This window comes from Zea mays, chromosome 3 (genome assembly GCF_902167145.1).
Source record: "Zea mays cultivar B73 chromosome 3, Zm-B73-REFERENCE-NAM-5.0, whole genome shotgun sequence".
NCBI lineage: Eukaryota > Viridiplantae > Streptophyta > Magnoliopsida > Poales > Poaceae > Zea > Zea mays.
This window is the reverse complement of record NC_050098.1, coordinates 20859116-20868677: the sequence shown is the minus strand read 5'-3', so window position 1 is coordinate 20868677 and position 9562 is coordinate 20859116.

Genomic DNA, 9562 nt, shown 5'->3' with positions numbered 1-9562 from the left:
ATACTTACTTCCTCCTATACTTAGATAGGCGACGGGTTCGAAGAGGTCCATATGAAGCATCTCCAAGGGTCTTGATGTGGTCTCACATTTTTGGTGTGATGAGAGCTTCCCACCTGTTTGCCTGCTTGACAAGCTGCACAAGGTCTATCTTTTTCGAATTGCACATTAGTTAAACCTATCACGTGTTCTCCCTTTAGAAGCTTGTGAAGGTTCTTCATCCCCACATGTGCTAAGCGGCGATGCCACAGCCAGCCCATGCTAGTCTTAGCAATTAAGCATGCATCTAGACCGGCCTCCTCTTTTGCGAAATCAACTAAGTAAAGTTTGCCGTCTAATACACCCTTAAAAGCTAGTGAACCATCACTTCTTCTAATGACAGACACATCTACATTTGTGAATAGACAACTATATCCCATATTGCATAATTGACTAACAGATAACAAATTATATCCAAGAGACTCAACTAAAAATACATTAGATATAGAGTGCTCGGATGAAATAGCAATTTTACCTAACCCTTTTACCTTGCCTTGATTCCCATCACCGAATATTATTGAATCTTGGGAATCCTTGTTTTTGACGTAGGAGATGAACATCTTCTTCTCCCCCATCATATGGTTTGTGCATCCGCTGTCGATAATCCAGCTTGAACCCCCGGATGCATAAACCTGCAAGGCAAATTTAGGCTTGGGTCTTAGGTACCCAACTCTTGTTGGGTCCTACAAGGTTAGTCACAATTGTCTTAGACTCACTCCAACAGGTGCTAGCCAAATCTGGCAGCTATTTTGCTCTTTGGCTGGCCCCTCCCGAATGCCTGCCCAGCTATCCGCGACGTGCATCCAACAGCAGAGGAAAAAAGAAAGAATGAAGCAAGGCAAATGATTGAGGGGACAGCTTGTCAGAGACAGGGGAAGAGAATGTCTGGCGCTCGAAGAGCAGGCAGAATGTCATTTTCTCTCTCCTCCTGGTATTTTGGCTGGCGTGTATAGTTGTTCTATTGGAAGGCTCAATTTTGAGCTACAATGCTCAGCGGCCAGTCATTTTACCTTTGCCTGCCTGGATAGCTGCTCCGTTGGAGTAAGCCTTAGGGACCCAAATGCAAGTTTTGTCTCCCTTGCATTTTGCCCCTAATTTTCTAGCAACTATCTTCCTATCCTTTCTACAAATAGCAAAGGAAGCATTTAAATCATGATATATTATAGAAGGTTCATTAACTTTCCTAGGAACATTAACAACATTTCTCCTAGGCATATGAACAAAATATCTCCTAGACATATCTTTACCGTGCATATAGGAAGAACTAGAAGCGAACATGGCATGAGATTCAAAAGTATCATAAGCATTACAACTCTTATAAGACTGTCTTCTATCATGGTACATAAAAGCATGGTTCTTTTTAGCACTACTAGCCATTGGGGCCTTCCCTTTCTCCTTGGCGGGGATGGGAGCTTTATGGCTTGTTAAGTTCTTGGCTTCCTTCTTGAAACCAAGTCCATCCTTAATTGAGGGGTGTCTACCAATCGTGTAGGCATCCCTTGCAAATTTTAACTTATCAAATTCGCTTTTGCTAGTCTTAAGTTGGGCATTAAGACTGGCCACTTCATCATTCAATTTAGAAATTGAAACTAGGTGTTCACTACAAGCATCAACATTAAAATCTTTACACCTAGTGCAAACAACAACATGTTCTACACAAGATGTTGATTTATTAGCTATTTCTAACTTAGCATTCATGTCATCGTTTATGCTTTTTAAACTAGAAATAGAGTCATGGCATGTAGACAATTCATAAGAAAGCATTTCATTCCTTTTAACTTCTAGAGCAAGTGAATTTTGTGCACTAACAAATTTATCATGCTCTTCATATAAAAGGTCTTCTTGTTTCTCTAAGAGTCTATCCTTTTCATTCAAGGCATCAATCAATTCATTAATCTTATCTATTTTAGTTCTATCCAATCCCTTGAACAAACTAGAGTAATCTATTTCTTCATCACTAGAGGTATCATAAGTAGTACTGTCTCGAGTACATACCTTCTTCTCCCTTGGCATGAGGCATGTGTGACGCTCGTTGGGAAAGAGGGATGACTTGTTGAAGGCGGTGGCGGCGAGTCCTTCATTTTCGGAGTCGGATGACAAACAGTCCGAGTCCCATTCCTTGCCAAGGTGTGCCTCGCCGTTAGCCTTCTTGTATGCCTTCTTCTTCTCCCTTTTGCTCCCTTGTTCCTGGTCACTTTCATTATCGGGACAGTTAGCAATAAAATGACCAATCTTACCACATTTGAAGCATGAGCGCTTCCCCTTTGTTTTGGTCTTGCTTGGCTGTCCCTTGCGACCCTTTAGCGCCGTCTTGAAGCGCTTGATGATGAGGGCCATCTCTTCATCATTGAGCCCGGCCGCCTCAACTTGCGCCACCTTGCTAGGTAGCGCCTCCTTGCTCCTTGTTGCCTTGAGAGCAAGGGGTTGAGGTTCATGAATTGGACCGTTCAACGCGTCGTCCACGTATCTCGCCTCCTTGATCATCATTCGCCCGCTCATGAATTTTCCAAGGACTTCTTCGGGCGACATCTTGGTGTACCTAGGATTTTCACGAATATTGTTCACCAAATGTGGATCAAGTATAGTGAAAGACCTTAGCATCAGGCGAACGACGTCGTGGTCCGTCCATCGCGTGCTTCCGTAGCTCCTTATTTTGTTGATAAGGGCCTTGAGCCGGTTGTATGTTTGGGTTGGCTCCTCGCCCCTTATTATCGCGAATCTTCCAAGCTCGCCCTCCACCAACTCCATCTTGGTGAGCAAGGTGACGTCATTCCCCTCATGAGAGATCTTGAGGGTGTCCCAGATCTGCTTGGCATTGTCCAAGCCGCTCACCTTATGGTACTCGTCCCTGCACAAAGAGGCTAACAACACAGTAGTAGCTTGTGCATTTTTATGAATCTGTTCATTAATAAATATAGGACTATCCGAGCTATCGAATTTCATTCCATTCTCAACAATCTCCCATATGCTTGGATGGAGAGAGAACAAGTGACTACGCATTTTGTGACTCCAAAATCCGTAGTCCTCCCCATCAAAGTGTGGAGGTTTGCCAAGAGGGATGGAAAGCAAATTTGCATTTGAGCTATGCGGGATACACGAATAATCAAAAGAAAAGTTTGAGTTAACCGTCTTTCGTTTATCGTAGTCGTTGTCGTCGTTGTCCTTTTGGGAAGAAGTGGACTCATCACTGTCGTCGTAGTAGACGATCTCCTTGATGTGTCTCGTCTTCTTCTTCTTCCCATCTTTGCGTCTGTGGCCTGAGCCCGAGTCGGTAGGCTTGTCATCCTTTGGCTCGTTGACGAAAGACTCCTTCTCCTTATCGTTGATCACGATTCCCTTCCCCTTAGGATCCATCTCTTCGGGCTATTAGTCCCTTCGTGAAGAGAACGGCTCTGATACCAATTGAGAGCACCTAGAGGGAGGGGTGAATAGGTGATCCTGTAAAACTTGAAACTTAAGCCACAAAAACTTGGTTAAGTGTTAGCACTATAATCGCCAAGCGGCTAGAGAGGAGTCTCAACAAAACACAATAACCACAAGAGATCAATCACAGAGATGGCACGGTGGTTATCCCATGGTTCGGCCAAGACCAACGCTTGCCTACTCCACGTTGTGGCGTCCCAACGGACGAGGGTTGCAATCAACCCCTCTCAAGCGGTCCAAAGACCTACTTGAATACCATGGTGTTTTGCTTTGCTTTTCTTAATCCCGTTCGCGAGGAATCTCCACAACTTGGAGCCTCTCGCCCTTACACTTGAAGTTCACAAAGAAGCACGGAGTAAGGGAGGGATGAGCAACGCACACAAGACACGAAATCAGAATGTCAACACGCACAAAGTCGCAACAAGAGCTCGCAACACAACCCGACGAGTTCACAACTCAACTAGAGCTCTAGATGCTATCACGAAGAAACAAATGTGTGGAATCAAAGTCTTGGTGCTTAGGAATGCTTTGAGTATGCTTGGTGTCCTCCTCCATGCGCCTAGGGGTCCCTTTTATAGCCCCAAGGCAGCTAGGAGCCATTGAGTGCATTCCAGGAAGGCATTTCTTGCCTTCTGTCGACTGGCGCACCGGACAGTCCGGTGCGGATTTCCTTCCTTAATTGGCGAAGCCGACCGTTGGCAGCCTGGGAGCCGTTGGCACACCGGACACTGTCCGGTGCACACCGGACAGTCCGGTGCCCCCTCCCGACCGTTGGCTCGGCCACGTGTCTCGCGCGGATCGCGCGACCGACCGTTGGCCCGGCCGACCGTTGGCTCACCGGACAGTCCGGTGAACACCAGACAGTCCGGTGAATTATAGTCGTACGTCGTTAATTTCTTCCCGAGAGCAGCAAGTTCGCCTGAGCCAGCCTGGCGCACCGGACACTGTCCGGTGCACCACCGGACAGTCCAGTGCACCCAGACTGCGCTGACCTTGGCTGAACTTAGCCATCTCTTCTCCAACTCGATTTTTCCTATTTCCAGTACTTAGACACAATACATTAGTCCATAAAACAATGTACTAAGTCTAGAAACATACCTTTTGACATGATTTGCACTTTGTCCACCACTTTGCATAGATTAACACAAAGGCACTTGTGTTGGCACTCAATCACCAAAATACTTAGAAATGGCCCAAGGGCACATTTCCCTTTCACAACTGCCTTTATCGAAGAAAATGAAGAGTGACTTCAACTCCACCAAATAAAGCATGTATGATATAAGTCTCTTTCTCTTTACGGGAGAGGGGTGGGCTTGTGGAATACCTAGTGTATTCACCCAGATTTATTTCTATTTTTTTCAGCAGCCAAAGACTTCTTTTCTGCTATGCTTGATTGAGAGGGCTGTGTCTACACCCAGTTCTGCCTGTGGCTTGGGCTAGTATATTTTATTACTGCGCTTTATATTCTGGCTCCCTCGAGCTTGTACCTCAGTATTGTAATAACTCTTATTTAAACTCTGTGCTATTTGAAGTAAGGAATGTGGTTACTAGCCTCCTGGGACTAGTAATTGTATCACATTTGAGTCCCAAAGGATTGGGACGCTTCAGTTTTCAAAAGCTATTATTTATGTACAACAATGCCTTTTGTCCTTCGCGCTACCCCATGTGCACACACACATACACACTGAAAGTCAACCTCTTCTGAAGTTATGTTAGAGCATATCGGAGACACCATATACCCCACAACTCGGATTTGAACATGGACTGCTTTGGGACATGATCAAGTAAATATCATCAATGTTCATAATAGTAGTAAACTAAACTGGAAAGCAAAGAACTATTTCACAACAATGATTTTGCAGTCATCTGAATAGATATATAGATAGTGTTTCAACATTCCCTCACCAAACAAATGCTTAGATAAAATCAATGCATGCAGTGACTCACGATGAAACGGTGTGTCCAACCAATTAGACAGATAGTGATGTTTCTCGTTCTGTATATATGTTTCATATTATTTTTTTACTCCCATGGCAACGCACGGGCATAGACCTAGTATAAGTAATGCCCATACCACATCACAATCCGTATCCAACAAATAACTAGTTGATTTAAATCTTGTCTAATCATGGTGACCATCACACTGAGATGACAGGCTAGACCTGACACATCTCATGCCGGCATGTGCAATAAACATCTCAGCCTAGACATGTGATAGCTTGATCAGCTACCACCGGGAGAGAAGAAGCAGAGAGAGGTAGGAGAGAGGGGGTCGTCGATCCGAACCTCTCGCCGCTGGGAGTTTGGGAGTGCCGGGGAGGAGCTACCGGGGCATCGCGGAGGCATCCGCGTCGTGATCTGATGTGGAATGTGAACCTGGGGGCTCTGGTTGTGCTCGTCATGCATGAAGAAAGGCGACTGCTCCCGTGGAGTCACAAAAACCTTGCCGCGGCTAGAAGATTACATGCATCAAGTCTCGATAAGATGCCTTGTATTGAGCTCGCCGTGATCCCCCCCATCGTGTAGTATCTTTAGTTTCGAAGTTTGGACAGGCGGGTTGCCAGAGCACGCACTCCGTCCACGGCGCCACCATGTTGGGCGGCGTCGCCGCGCTGCTGGCCGGGGAAGATACGAGGGATGGGAGGAAATCCCTATGATCCATAGAACCATGCGTCAACGGGTTAGATTAAATTTGATCATACTAGTTCAGCCGAAGCGATTTGAGCCATCAGATTATGATCCAACGGCTCGTATTGGGCACGTGAGTTTGGCCCTGCGAAAATTCATAAAGAGACCCTGATCTTTTTTTAAATTAACTTGTTGTCCCTCCATTGTAGGGAGACTTTGCATTTCAGTCCCTAGAATTAACAGATAAAGCCCTAGAAGCTATTTTGGCATTAACATTTATAATAAAACAACTTAAACTTGTTTATTTCATATCTTTTGTGTTTTAAATCCGCCTTGATCCATTCAAATTGCGCTAGTTTCATAATATTATTGCCTACATGATAATAAATCTATTTTATCATATAACAATAGATAACTAATTTGTTTAACCTATGTTTATTGGGTTAGCTCTTCTAATATATTTACTATAATATTCTAATCCTATAATCAGAATCAGACTAAAATATAATCTCTAATCAAGTAATAATTTATATTATGGTTGAATTAATTATCTCTTTAGATTATCTTTCTCACATGGTTTATAAAATCAACATAAGACATAATTTTAATTTCTTGATCGCATAGGTCTTTCAAAAACCATATCTTTTCAACCGTAACTCCGATTTTAGTGGTTCTCGAACCTATGATCTCGTAGCAACATGTAGAATATTATTACGCAGTTGTTTTCTCATTTTTGGTGTACTACTATTTTTATGTACTCCTTATCTATTTGTATGTATTGCTACGAGTAGCAGCAAGGTCATGAGAAACCTGAAGACGAAATTGAAGAAGTACCTGGAGTTGCACCAAAAAGGCAAGTTGTGCCCTTGGTCAGTCTTCTTTACCTAATAATGTTCCTATTAATCACTGTGACATGCTCAGATTAATTTGATGGGATCCAATAGGTTTTCCTAGTTTTGTTTACCCCACACCTTGCAGACAAATAAACTATTGGGTAGACTTGCTATTGCTCTACCTAGTTTTGGGATTAAAGGTTACATCTAAATTATGATCATGTTACAATTATACTGTTAATTTAATTATTGTTCATGACAAGATTATTGTGTTAATTGGAACATGGAGAACCACCCAAAAAAATAGTGCTACCACAAGGGTGGTATGGGACGCCCTTGGCTAACTAATTAGGAAAGCTAGTGGAGGACTATCTTACCCAAAAGGGGCAAGGGCGGTAGAGGAGTTGCCGGTGTAGTGAGGTTCTCGGGTCGATCATGCTGCGATGGCTTTTCGGATGAGGAATTCCTATATTTTCTTTCTCAGAAACCGTAGCGGGTTTTCTGAAGCTAGTGGAAATTTGTAAAGGCCTCATAGTGCTACCATGTCTCGTCTCCTCGGTAGAGATGTATGGGATTCATGATCCCGTGGCAAATGGGTAACATGACTTATGGGTAAAGATGCGCAATCTCTACAAGTGTAAAACTGGTATATCAGTCGTGCTCACAATCATGAGAGGCTCGGACACTCACATGATTAACTTATGAAATTAAACTTAATCAGTCATTTGCATTGCATTGTGGTGTTATTATTAATTGTGATCTATTATTTATTTGGGTTGGTATCTATTTACACTTAGTAACTGCTAATAAAACTTTGACCAACTTTAAAAGCAATGCTCAGCTTTAACCATCTTCTTTGGTAAGCCTTACACTTCCCATGAGCCCTCACCGTAAGTGAGCTAATGCACATTATTCCCAATAATTGTAGAGCGATGAACATATGTGAGCTCACCCTTGCTGTACTCACATTCCCATGTCAAGGACAGGTAGTACAAGCTAAAGAGCATGAAGGATGCAGCGATGAGTTCGTGAGAGGTCTAGGTCGTCGTCTCCCAGTCAACTATGGTTACTAGATCATCGTCTTCGTCTGATGTAATTATTTAGTTATTTTGTATAGAACTCATATTATAAATTAAAGATGTGACATTCATTTCTGTACCATGAGTCATCATATATGTGAGACTTGATCGTAGCACACATTTGATTCGCGTCTGGGTTTGCGCCTTTAAATCCGGGCGTGACATGTTACGACCATATAAAGTCTATAGCTTACTAAACTAAACAAATTAAATAATATGGGCTTCATTGGACCATGTCGGCCTGTGTGTGGGCCGTGCCGAGGCCCGATGGGACGGAATTTAAGGCCCAGCCCATGCCCGCTTTTGGACCATGCTAGGCCGACACATATTATTTCGTGTCAGGCCGTGCTTTGGACTTCTATTTTTGTGTCGTGCTCGTGCTGACCCAAAAAACTCGGTCCATATTCCCAACACTAGTTGTGCCTGTAAACGTATCTAGTTATTAGTTTAGACACAACACTATAGTGCCTAGTCATACCGTGACAGTACTATATGAGTGTTGGGGACTTGTTCTCAGATGCTATGAATTAAGAACAAGGCAACACAAAATGTTAAATGTTAATGTCCTTCATCTTTTGAAGCATTATTTCCTTTAGGATATAATGTTCTTCAAACGAAGGTCATGAAGGGCGTACCTTCATGATTATGACATATATATATAAAGGACGAAGCTAATGAAACATAAAAAAATAACATAAACAATTATATAATATCATAATATAAACATCTACTATTAAATAATCATGAGTGCATAATAGCAATATCAAATTACATTTGTACCTTGAGCTTGACAGAGGGCAAAAGTAAAAGTGAGATGCGAAAGCGTGAACAGTACGGGGATATTGTTCACCTATTTATAGGCATAGGGCGTAGCCTGTGTGAATTTACATTCATGTCCACTACAAATGATTATAATCATTACACAGGTTATCATGGGCCGATTGGTCATTTCATCTTTAAGTCGGTGCATTTTGAAATACACTACGAAGCTCCCTGACTGGTACCTTCGGCATTGCTCCTGTCTTGACCTTCCGAAGGTGCTTCTTCTCTCAGGACCTTCGGCGACGAAGCAGACCCCCAATAGTAGCCCCTTCACGGTGCCAGATCGTTTTTCGTAACGAGCTCGACCCGTGAAAAATTCTTTTAGGCTTCGGAATGCCGAAGGTCCGAAAAACACCTTCCCTGAGCTCGTTGTCAAGAAACGATTTAAGTATTCCGAGTGCGAGGTGGTCCCACCGTAGGACTGGTACACACGATTTGGTGATTCTCCTCGCGCCCTGTGGTCCACCGTTCAGTGAATGCGAGCGACTGTTCGGCGGGTGCAGGTGGCTTGACAATTCACCTCCCCACCTGCAGCTCTATATAAACAGACGGGTAGGTGTGAAGTTACCACAGCATTCATTACTATCGTACTGTTGTGCTGCTGAAAAATTTGACCATAGCCGAAGCTTATCCTTCGTATTCTCAATTAGAGCATCGTCTTGTTTTTTCGCTTCGTCATAAGAAGGAGCTTTGGCAAAATCAAAAAGTAATTAACTTCGTCAGAATCGCAAGGAGTTTAGC